This window comes from Somniosus microcephalus, unplaced genomic scaffold, assembly GCF_052327205.1.
Source record: "Somniosus microcephalus isolate GS21.2 unplaced genomic scaffold, FLI_Smic_1.0 unresolved_chr5, whole genome shotgun sequence".
NCBI classification, from domain to species: Eukaryota; Metazoa; Chordata; class Chondrichthyes; order Squaliformes; family Somniosidae; genus Somniosus; species Somniosus microcephalus.
This window is the reverse complement of record NW_028225183.1, coordinates 5901429-5914551: the sequence shown is the minus strand read 5'-3', so window position 1 is coordinate 5914551 and position 13123 is coordinate 5901429.

The window sequence follows — 13123 nt, the reverse complement described above, 5'->3', positions numbered from 1 at the left end:
GGAAGCAACACCCGAGGCCCGCAAAAGGCGGCCTAATATTTTCTCATCGGACTTCCATATTTTGGGGGTTAGACTCTCTCCCGCCATCCAGCTCCCTGGCCACGGGTCACTCGCTCACTTTCAGCCCGGGCCTTGCCAATTTGGTTAATCAGTTAGCCATGCTCCAGACTCGGCCTCGCCTTTTTCATTTATGGTTAATGATGTGCCCAGGCTCGGACTTAGTCTCTCCAGCAGCCTTAACTTTTCACTGGTTAATGAGGTGCCCAGCCCGGCACTTAGTCTCTCTCCCCAGCAAGCTTACTTGGTCGGCCGACATTTGGATCCATTTTCGGGGCTTAATCGGGTCGAATACGGTCCCTTACGCAAGGGGAGCCGAAGCCCCGGCCTCTGCCAGGCGTCAGGCTGCCATTTTTTAAGCCCGACCAAAAACCCGAAAATTGGTTAAAAATGGAAATAAATTTCCACCCAAAAAGGGTTAAAAGTCGGTTGGACGGCAGCCCGGGTTGGTCTCTGCAGACCTGGAGGCCCTAGACAGTAATCTGGAAAACAGACCAAGTCTCGAAAAACCACCTCCTACCATTCTCCAGGTACCCCGCCAACCCCCCCTGCCAGAAATGACAAGTGTCAAATCAGCGGGTCAAACGGCCACCTCTATCCGACCAGGAGCACCCAAATCGCCGCAAATGGCCCTTTTTTTTTTCTTCATCGGGACTTCCGTCTTGGTTAATGATTTCCCGAACTCCAACTCATAAACTATGTTCGGAGACACTTGCCAGAAATGACACATGTCAATTTGGCGGGAGCAACTCACTTTCCCAAGCCGGAAAGCATCATCCGAGGCCCGCTTAAAGGGCCCGAATCTTTTCCCATCGGACTTCCGTGTTTTGGTTAATCATGTAAGAAGTCACACAACACCAGGTTATAGTCCAACAGCTTTATTTGAAATCACAAGCTTTCGGAGCGCTGCTCCTTCTTCAGGTGAAGTGGAGAAATGCATAAAGACACAGCTTATATAGTCAGAGAATCATGTCAGATGTTTACAGGTAACCTTTACCCCAATACGCAAACATCTTCATGCACAAGTTCGAGCAAGACTTCGTCGCTGCACAGGATCTCCAACCAACGCTATACACCAGATACATCGACGACATTTTCTTCCTATGGACCCACGGCGAAGAATCACTGAAAAGACTACACGATAACATCAACAAGTTCCATCCCACCATCAAACTCACCATGGACTCCTCCTCAGAATCAGTCTCATTCCTGGACACACGAATCTCCATCAAAGACGGACACCTCAGCACTTCACTCTACCGCAAGCCCACGGACAACCTCACGAAGCTTCACTTCTCCAGCTTCCACCCTAACCACGTTAAAGAAGCCATCCCCTATGGACAAGCCCTGCGAATACACAGGATCTGCTCAGACAAGGAGGAACGCGATGGACACCTACAGACACTGAAAGACGCCCTTGTAAGAACGGGATATGATGCTCGACTCGTCGATCGACAGTTCCGATGGGCCACAGCGAAAAATCGCATAGACCTCCTCAGAAGACAAACACGCGACACAACCAACAGAGTACCCTTCCTCGTCCAGTACTTCCCCGGAGCGGAGAAACTACGCCATGTTCTTTGCAGCCTTCAACATGTCATCGATGACGACGAACACCTCGCTAAGGCCATCCCCACGCCTCCACTACTCGCTTTCAAACAGCCGCCTAACCTCAAACAGACCATCGTTCGCAGCAAATTACCTAGCTTTCAGGAGAACAGCGACCACGACACCACACAACCCTGCCACAGCAACCTCTGCAAGATATGCCAGATCATCAACACAGATACCATCATCACACGTGAGGACACCACCCACCAGGTACATGGTACATACTCATGTGACTCGGCCAATGTTGTCTACCTCATACGTTGCAGGAAAGGATGCCCCGGAGCATGGTACATCGGCGAGACCATGCAGACACTGCGACAATGGATGAACGGACACCGCGCAACAATCACCAGGCAGGAGTGTTCCCTCCCAGTCGGGGAACACTTCAGCAGTCAAGGACATTCAGCCTCCGATCTTCGGGTAAGCATTCTCCAAGGTGGCCTTCGAGACACAGGACAACGCAAAATCGTCGAGCAGAAACTGATAGCCAAGTTCCGCACCCATGAGGACGGCCTCAACCGAGATCTTGGGTTCATGTCACGCTACATGTAACCCCACCTGATGCAGGGTCATCCAGACTCGAGTCGACATTGGCTTGTTCTCTCTACACAGATGCGACCGGACCTGCTGTGATTTCCAGCCAAAAAAAATGTTTTTTGTCTGTTTTTTTGTTTTTCATACAGACCCCAGCATCTGCAATATTTGACCCCTTGTGACACCACCTCATTGTTCTTTGATGTAATGTTTCCCTGACTGACCTGTTTGGACACCATTCACACCTTTGACTGCTGTGATTATCTCTCTGCCGAGGTGTGATAAATGGCAGTTGGAAAGGTTACCTGTAAACATCTGACATGATTCTCTGACTATATAAGCTGTGTCTTTATGCATTTCTCCACTTCACCTGAAGAAGGAGCAGCGCTCCGAAAGCTTGTGATTTCAAATAAAGCTGTTGGACTATAACCTGGTGTTGTGTGACTTGTTACATTTGTCCACCCCAGTCCAACTCCGGCATCTCCACACCTTGGTTAATCATGTCTCGAAATCGTTAAATGCACATGTCAATTTGCCAGGAGCAACTCACTTTCTCAAGCCAGAAAGCATCACGGGAGGCCCGCTTAAAGGGCCCGAATCTTTTCCCATTGGACTTCTGTTTTTTGGTTAATCATGTCTCGAAATCGTTAAATGCACATGTCAATTTGCCGGGAGCAACTCACTTTCCCAAGCCGGAAAGCATCACCCGAGGACCGCAAAAGGCGGTCAAATCTTTTCCCTTCTGTACTTCCAGTACAAATTTGAATGGCCATATCTCCGCACTCCCGCGTCGGAGCCAAGCCGCTTTTACACCGTTCGACGCGGCTTCCCGTGCCCGTTCGAATGCCGCCCTTCTTGGCGGAAAAGGAGAAATTTTCTATTTTTCGGCCGATTTCGGGAAAAAAATGTCCCGCTCTGAACTCGGATTTTTCGGCTTTAATCGTTTCGTATACGGTCCCTTACGCAAGGGAGCCGAAGCCCCGGCCTCTGCCTGGCGTCAGGCTGCCGTTTTTAAGCCCGACCAAAAACCCGAAAATTGGTTAAAAATGGAAATAAATTTCCACCCAAAAAGGGTTAAAAGTCGGTTGGACGGCAGCCCGGGTCGGTCTCTGCAGACCTGGAGGCCCTAGACAGTAATCTGGAAAACAGACCAAGTCTCGAGAAACCACCTCCTACCAATCTCCAGGTACCCCGCCAATCCCCCCTGCCAGAAATGACAAGTGTCAAATCAGCGGGACGGATTTGACTTTTGTGACCGACCACCGGCACTTTTTTCGTCCACAGCCGGTCAAATCTTTCTCCTTCCGTACTTCCGGTACAAGTTTGAACGGCCATATCTCCGCACTCACGCAGCGGATTGAAGCGGTTTTCACAGCGTTAGACTCGGCTTCGCTTGCCCATTCGAATGACACCTCGGCCGACTTCCAAAAAGTTTTTTTTTATTTCGGACGTTTTCGGCGATTTTATTCCTGGCTGGCTGAGATCCGACCCCCGGCCCCAATTTGAAAGCTCATATCTCGGCACCCACGCAGCGGATCGAAGCGGTTTTCACAGCGCTAGACTCGGCTTCGCTTGCCCATTCGAATGACACCTCGGCCGACGTCCAAAAAAATGTTTTTTATAACGGCCGCATCGGCCATTTTTTTCCCGGACGGGTGAGATCCGACCCCCGGCACCACTTTGAAAGCTCATATCTCCGCACTCACGCAGCGGATTGAAGCGGTTTTCACAGCGCTAGACTCGGCTTCGCTTGCCCATTCGAATGACACCTCGGCCGACGTCCAAATTCTTTTTTTTTATTTCGGTCGGCTTCGGCGATTTTTTTCCCGCTAGCTGAGGTCCGACCCCCGGCCCCACTTTGAAAGCTCATATCTCGGCACTCACGCAGCGGAGCGAGGCGGTTTTGCCACCATTCGACTTGTCTTGGCTTGCCCGGTCGAACGCCACCCTTGTTTCAGAAAATGCACACAAGGCCATTTGACTACCCCAACGTTCCCCAAGGGAAAGGAGCACCCAAAGCCCCGGTAAGGCGGCTGAATACATTCCCATCCAGACTTCCGTCCCCAATGTGAATGCCAAGTATTCAGTTAATGAGTTGCCTCCTTGGTTAATCATTTGTCGCTCTGACTTTTGGTTACCCAGTTGTCGATGTTCAAATTTCAGTTAATGAGTTGCCCTTTTGGTTTATGATTTCCTACCTTGACAACTCATTAACCAGTGTTTCAGAAACTGCACAAGGCCATTTGACGACCCCAACTCGGTTCGCCAAGCGGGAAAGCAGCAACCGAAGCCCGGTAAGGCGGTCGAATCCATTCCCATAGGACTTCCGTCCCCAATGTGAATGCCAAGTATTCAGTTAATGAGTTGCCCTTTTGGTTTATCATTTGTCGCTCTGACTTTTGGTTAACCAGTTGTCGATGTTCAATATTCAGTTAATGAGTTGCCTCTTTGGTCTATGATTTCCTACCTTGACAACTCATTAACCAGTGTTTCAGACAATGCACAGGGCCATTTGATGACCCCAACTCGGTTCCCCAAGCGGGAAAGCAGCACCCGAAGCCCCGGTAAGGCGGCTGAATCCATTCCCATCGGACGACGGCCCCCAATTTGAATGCCCAATATTCAGTTACTGAGTTGCCTCCTTGAAACTTGAGTTATCGAGTTGTCCCTTTGGTTATCCAGTTGCCACATTGAAATTTCAGTAACTGAGTTGCCTCCTTGGTTAATCATTTGTCGCTCTGACTTTTGGTTAACCAGTTGTCGATGTTCAAATTTCAGTTAATGAGTTGCCCTTTTGGTTTATGATTTGCTACCTTGACAACTCATTAACCAGTGTTTCAGACAATGCACAAGGCCATTTGACGACCCCAACTCGGTTCCCCAAGCGGGAAAGGAGCACCCGAAGCCTCGGTAAGGCGGCTGAATCCATTCCCATCGGACTTCCGTCCCCAATGTGAATGCCAAGTAATCAGTTAATGAGTTGGCAGTTTGGTTACTCACTTTTCACTGTGACTTTTGGTTAACCAGTTGTCGATGTTCAAAATTCAGTGACTGAGTTGCCTCCTTGAAATTTCAGTTTACGACTTGTATCTTTGGTTACCCAGTTGCCACTATGAAATTTCAGTTACTGAGTTGCCTCCTTGGTTAATCATTTGTCGCTCTGACTTTTGTTTAACCAGTTGTCGATGTTCAAGTTTCAGTTAATGAGTTGCCCTTTTGGTTTATGATTTCCTACCTTGACAACTCAGTAACCAGTGTTTCAGACAATGCACAAGGCCATTTGCCGACCCCAACTCAGTTCCCAAAGCGGGAAAGCGGCACCCTAAGCCCCAGTAAGGAGGCCGAATCCATTCCCATCCGACTTCCGTCCCCAATGTTCCAGGCAGCACGGTGGCATAGTGGTTAGCACTGTTGCCTTACAAAGCCAGGGACCCGGGATCGAATCCGGCCTCAGCTGACTGTGACTGTCTGCGTGGAGTTTGCACATTCTCCCCATGTTTGCGTGGGTTTTCTCCGGGGGCTCCAGTTTCCTCCCACAGTCCAAAAATGGGCGGGTTAGGTTGATTGGCTGCCTCGTCACACCTTACTCCGATGTGTCGCCATGACTGATGATGGTAGCAGCAGCTGCCAGGGCCAATTTACCATAGCCAATCAACCTGCACATCCACGCAAACACGGTGAGAATGTGTAAACTCCACAGAGACAGCCGCCCGAGGCCGGATTCGAACCCGGGTCTCCAGCGCTGTGATACAACAGTGCTAACCGCCATGCTGCCTGCAAATCAGAGGCGATCTTCAAAACTTAATAGCTCTTGGGGTTCCCTCTCTTTTCATTCGACCAAAAAACAAAAAACAAATACCCAATAACCCTTTTAACCAGCCCTCCACCAATCAAATTAAAATTTGGTCGTCCAGATTAATTGTGCACTCCAGTCCCCGCGGCGCCCACCGGTCACGAAAAAGCTCGAGCGTGCCGGCGGACACCGCGTGCTCCATCTCTAGGGCCACCCGGGCGCGAACATGGCCACGGAAGAGGGGGAGGCAATCCGGTCGGACGACCCCCTCGCCCGCCCGCTGCCAGGACCAATTGATGGCTTTCTTGGCCAGGCCCAGGAGCAGGCCCACGAGGAGGTCCTCTGACCCGCCCGCCCCCCTCTGCACGGGGTGACTGTAGATCAGGAGCGTGGGACTGAAGTGCAACCAAAATTTGAGGAGCAAGGCTAGGGGTTCCCACAAGTGGGGAATCAATTGGGCTGTTAAATCAAAATTGCATCAATTTCCCACATCGTGCAGAATTCGTGTGGGAAACCCGCCCCCGTAGCAAAATCCCACAAATGACTTGGAAGCTCTAACTGATGCAATTTTGATTTAATAGCCCAATTGATTCCCCACGAATGGGAACCCCTAGCCTGAGAGCTTTTCACGTGACATCATCACTGCTGCTTCATTTAAGGGCTTCCACAAGCCTTCCTGACTTCAGCAGACTGCCAAGCTTCTCGCCCAAGCAGCTGCTTCGAACATCATCAGTCATGGCGACACGTCGGAGGAAGGCATCCCCCAGATTTGACGAGGCAGCCCTCCAGGCATTGGTGGAGGGAGCGAAACAGAGCAGGGAGGTGCTCTTCCCCTCCTCGGGGAGGAAGAAGCCACCCCAGCAAACCAAGGCTCTGTGGCTGAGGGTGGCAGAGCAAGTGAACGACACCAGCAATACCATCAGAACATGGAGACAATGTCGCAAACGCTTCCATGACCTTCTGCGCACTGGAAAAGTGAGTATGATGTTCCCATCACTCTTAATCTGATCCCCATTGCCTTTCCTCGCCAGCTCTCAGCTTTACCAATCTCTTCCTCCACATCCCACTTGGCACTGACATCCATGCACCCTTTCCCACTCCCTCTCTCTCTATGATCACATTCACCTAACTAATGGACTATGCAGCCCTCACACTCCCTATCACTGTCATGCTATGAAAGCAACATACATCACATAGGGAGGGCCCTTGGTCTTGCCATCTCACTCCATCTTTCTCTCCTTCTAAGCATCTATGCCATCGATTCTCTACACTCACTCATTCATTCTCGCTCAAACTCCACTTGTCTCCCCCATTGCAGGAAAAGAGAGCTGACAACCGAGCAGAGCGAGCCAAGCCAGGGGGAGGGGCAGCCTCCTTAGCCCAGCTGACCCCATGGGAGGAGGCGGTCCTGGAGATCATCGGAGTCCAGGACGAAACACAAGTGGGGGACGGAGAGACCGGTGCAGCAGAGCAAGCTGGTGACAGAAGAGTTTTCCAACTCTCTCAATTGCATTGCATGACTCGCTGATAATGACTTGGAAGCTCTAACAGATGGACCTCTGATCATCTGCAATAAGCACTGTGCAGGTAAAGCTGGCCTCTCATCTCTGACACTTTCCTTTACTCCCCCACAGGTCCATCGCAAGCTCCCATCTCCAGGACGCAGGAGGAGGTTCAGCCTCAGCTACGAGACTCCTCAGAGGAAGCTGCAACCTCTGAGGGCGCAGCGTCAGCAGAAGGCAACGCACCCAGCACCAGCGCGGAATCTGACACCTCGGTGGGACCTTCGGGACATAGATTGGTGTCGTCACCTGGTGTATCACAGCTCACAAGTGAGCCTCAGCAGATGGTGGAGACAGGGGCAGCAGTGGAGAGGCCTAGTCGGAGGGCGCAGCACTCTCCCAGCTCGGCTCAGCTGCATGTCGACCCTCTGCCTCTGGGTCGATCCACAGTATCAGCGGTGATAGCACTCCAGGAAAATAAGCAGGAGTCTCTGGCAGGTTTTGCCTCCAGGGCTGCTGTGAGTGCGGAGCGAATGGAGGAGTCCGCCGCTAACGCGAGCAGAGCCTTTGTGGGGTCATTGGCGCATCAAGGCAATACCACGGAAAGGATGGCAACCTCTGTGGAAAGGCTGGCTACGGCCATGGAGGAGATACGTCACGCGAGTGATGAAAACATGGTGAGTGTTCAGACTAGACTGACATCTCTGGAGGAGCAATGTGCAGCTATTGAATGGAGAAACCAGACCTTCATGGCAGTCCCTCTGAGAAGGACTGCCAGTCCCGACACGGGTCCCCATGGCTCCCCTGATGTGCAGCAAGGTGATCTCTCGCCACTTGCAAGTGCTGAGGGGGACCTGACCCATGAGAGGGATGATGGTGGCAGCGAACAAGGAGGTGGGGGCTCCTCTCCCAGCGCTCAAATTTCCATGCCACTGACAAGTCCTCGGTCAGAGCCCCACCTGAGTCAGCACCCAAGTGAGATCGGCGTCTCAACCCCTGCACAGCCGCAGGAGCAGCAGACTGCTGCACAGCCCTTACAGGCTCGCAGACCCAGAGGACGCCCGCCAAAGGTGTCCAGACAGGAGCAGCAAGGAAGTGAGCAAGGGGCCTCCACATCTGCTGATGCCACTGGGGTACCACTATGTAGGAGCACGCATAAGAGAAATAAACTGCACAAATAGTCACAAGGGTAGTCACTTGGGTGGAATTTAATGTGTTATGGTTGAAAGCCATCAGAATAATGTGATTAAAACATCTGTTGGCTACTGCTGTAGTTGTGGCGTGTGTCATTTCGCGAATGGGACTTTCACTTTGAGGTCAGTATGGTGGTCACATCGCTAGAACTCAGCTGCTCCCTGGCTATTGTCGGTGCTCAGGTAAAAGGATGCGAGGCACTAGTCCCTCAAGGGCGAGGCTCAGCAAATCTGGCCACTATGAGCGCGTCCCTTGCATGCCGGCCACCAATGTTCTCATGCACTGCTGCCGCTGGTTGATGAGCCTCTGCAAGATGTTCATCTTCGCTCTCCTCCTCCCCCTCCTCCTCCTCCTCATCTGAGGAGGATATGTCAGGAGCCACTTGGTTCTCGGCCATCTGCAAGCCACGACGCTGTGCCATGTTGTGAAGCACACAGCAAACCACAACGATTCTGGAGACCCTGGCTGCTGAGTATTGCAGGGCTCCACCTGATCTATCCAGGCATCTGAAGCGCATCTTCAGCAGACCAATGGTCTGCTCGATCATGACTCTGGTGGAAAGGTGGCTGGAGTTGTAGTTCTCCTCAGCTGCGTTGGATGGGCTCCTCACGGCGTCAGTAGCCACGTCCACAAGGGATAGCCCTTGTCTCCAAGTAGCCATCTGTTAAGTTGGTCTGGCGGACTGAATAGCGGAGGCACAGTAGACTGGCGCAGTATGAGGGAGTCATGGCAACTGCCAGGGTACTTGGCACAAACATGCAAAATTTCCTTCTTGTGGTTACACACCAGCTGAACGTTCAGGGAGTGGAAGCCCTTGCGGTTGACAAATATACCAGGATTGCGATGGGGAGCCTTAAGGTCCACATGTGTGCAATCAACGATGCCCTGCACGCTTGGAAAGCCTGCAAGATTCGCAAATCCATCCGCTCTCGCCATGACACTTGCTAGATCGTTGGTGAAATGGATGTGATTGTGCGCGATGGCAAAGAGGGCATCGGTTACCTGCTTGATGCAGGTGTGTGCGGCCGCTTGTGAGACGCCGCTGATGGCTGCTGCTGATCCCTGGAATGAGCCTGAGGCAAAAAATCTGAGTGCGATCGTGACTTTGACGGCCACTGATAAGAGGTGTCCAGCTGCTCCTCTGGGCTCCAGGTCTTGCTGCAGCATTGCGCAGATGTCAGCCACTATCACTCGCGAAAGTCGGAGCCGCCTTTGGCACTCCCGCTGAGACATGTCGAGGTAGCTGACCCTGCGTCTGTAGACCCTGCTTGGGGGGCATCTCCTGCGCCGACGGACTTCCATGCGCTGGCCCCTTCTGGCCTGTGCATCCTCAGGTGGGGCATCAGCAGCTTGGCGCAACTGTTGTTGCTGCTGCTGTTGGGCGGCCTCATGTAATATCCAGAAGGGCAGGCCAAAAACAGCTCCCATGCTTCTGGTAGATGCCTCAGTTGAGGAAGCGCTCAGTGAAGGTGGCGAGAGGTGTTTCCCAGGAGGTCACACTGGAGATGGTTGTCAGGCTGCAAACTTCCAGAGCTTTGGGAAGCCTTCTGAAAGATCCCCAGACCTGTGAGAGCAAAGTTATGCCACCTGCAATTAAAGCCTGTTCAAATCTGCCATTTAGTGGTTGAGCTGCAGCTGCTACTCCTCAAGCCAGTTGGGATTATAGAGCCAATTGAGGGCTTGTTCAGGGCCTTAAGGGCCTATCCCGCCTCCTGGAGGCGGGACGGAGTCGGGACCAGCAGACACGAATTTAGGAAAATCCAGCCTGAAATGTGGGGAACACGACCCCAACCCCAACCCGCCCGCCGTAGCAAAATCCCGCCCAATGTGTTTGTTCAAGTGACTGTAATTAATAGCAATGATAAGGGGTATAACTTGTCAGTGTCAGTGGAGACTTATCCTCGGTATAAATCAGGGCCCATTGGACTGGATCAGCTCAGAGAGCCTGCCAGAGCGGTGGGTTCCACTCCAACAGAAGTCGCCGCTTCTCACAGAAATGGGATATCCAGTAATCTATCAGATGGAAGATATTTTACTATCCTGTTCTTGCAGCCGTTGGAGTTACTGGTAAGCAGTTACCTTTTCTGTTAATGATATAAATCGGTGTTAACTGTGCTCCTTCACTTGGTAATGTTTTACTCGCAGCCCCTTCACTTCAACCAGTGGAAGAATGGAATGTCCGGTCTCCCTGCTCTTTCGGTCTTGTAGCAGTTGCATTATATCTATAATGATAATTGTTTATAAAACTATGGCATTGTTACTGGACTAAATTATGTACTCAATGAATTGAAATCAGGAGTCTGGGTTAAATGCAGCTATCATCCCGTCTGTAGCTTTTAACAGTTCCATGCTGTGAATTAAGCCTGCCTGGAATATTTTTTTGTAAATGTTTATTCAGTGATTGATAATGAGACAGCTCCCGGTCTCAGTGTTACAAGGAGGCAGCGCAATCTCCTCCCTTCCTAATAAAACGTCAGAGATTAATTATGATTTCAGTGTGTGTATTGGTTATCACTGTTATGAAATATTATTTCACTGTGTGTATCTGACGCCACATCAGAGGTCTGGCGACTGAACTGCATTTGTTGCTGACACATTTGCATTTCCTTCTCTGCTTTAGAATGGATGGATTCACTGAATGTCATTGGACTTCATTGTAAACATTAATATCTTCAGGTTATGTTGCATCAGGTTGCACTTCTATCTGTTGGAAAATGAGCCCTTTTATTGATCTGCAGATTATACACAGCGGCAGTGAGGTTGGCGTTTTGTTACTTGTGCAATCGTGCCATCTAACACTGTACTTTATAATTACAGGAGGGTGTCTTCAATTATTGTGATTTCTGTCTGGAGGAGATTTGGATCAACTGTAGAGGCATTAATTATTCACAGAGGCTTCCCCATTGAACAAACTGACCCTGAGGATAGCATCACATAGCACGAAGATGGTGTGCAGAATGCAGTCGTAGGATGTTACGATTGAATCGGATCTCAAAAAGAGATTTGGCGCAGAGAGCACAGACAGTGCTGAAAGATAGAGGAGCGATAGAGGAAGAGAGAGGGAGAATGACAGCGAGAAGGAAATGTTTGTGCGCAAGTGAGAAAGAGCTACTGAAAGTTCGAGTACCATTAAAAGTAGATGTTACTTCAGGGTGTTATTCGGGTGTGGTCAGATTGGGTGAGAATTTCCTTGTATTCCCACTTCTCTGTGTTTATCCATGAGAGCCACCGTCTGTTCTGGTGATTATTTTTTTCGTTACTTTATGGCTTATCCATGCACATAATACAAATTTATTTCAAATATAGTTTCCATTATTTATTGATCATAATGGATTATTAGAATAGTGGATTTTAAAAGCTGTGCATCAGCCGAATTCAATAAAAAATGAGTTTTATGTAACTGATATAGTTGAATTTGCATTGATGTAACTGAATGTGCTGAGTAAATTATATGTCCACATGTTATACCCAAGGAGCTGACAACATTAAACACATAAATTAATGTTTCAAAGGACTAATTGAGTTGTGTTACTTGTACCTATACCTTAATGTCTACAATCACTCTGCTGCAGTCTCTCCCTGTGAATCCCAGCCTCTCCCCCCTGCATTGAATACTATGTCTCCTCATCCGTTGCTAGAGTTTGCCCACTTTCCCAGACTCTCTGTTCCTGACTATCCTCCAGCTCCCACATGTCCTTTTCCTTCTCTCCATCGCAATCTCACTCACTGGCTCGGCCTCCAGCTTCCTCTTCCAATCCAATCCGAAGCCTCAAATTCACCGCCATGGCTCTCGGCATTTCCCATTTAGAGCCAGCCCCTTTCGGCTCTCTTGACCCAAAGCAACAGACCACTTTCACGTTCGCCTCTCCCAAAACCTGCCCGGCCTTCAATCGGGAGGCCAAATCCGGATTTAACCATTTCGATTCCCGCTCCTCAAATCCAATTTCCATTCCCCACTGGCACGGCACCCTCACTCGGCCCTTCCAGTGAATCCGGTGCCCAAATGATTCACATATTTTACCCATTTCGCAAATTGATTAACGATAATTGTATTTAAAACATTTCTCTGCCCGGAAGCGCGGCCCAGGTCCATGAATCAGTTTCCACCGTTCGATGCAGCAACAAAGCTGGAAATTTCAGCCCAGATCCTGTCATGCTGCTTCTTTGGCTCTAGGCCTGATCAGTAATTTCTCTGCTTCGTTCTCTCTCTCTTACAGTTATCTTGGTGGCAATTGTGATCCTGTCCCGAGGAAAGTGCAGCCTCTCCAGGTGTATCACCCGTTACCTGGTGGGAATGGCAGCGGCTGATCTCCTGGCCGTAATCTCTGATCCCATATTGAAGTGGTTTGGTCAGATTTATTTCCCATATTTATTCCTGAACATTACTCCCGTGTGTAGATTTATTTACATACTGATTATTTCAAATACCACG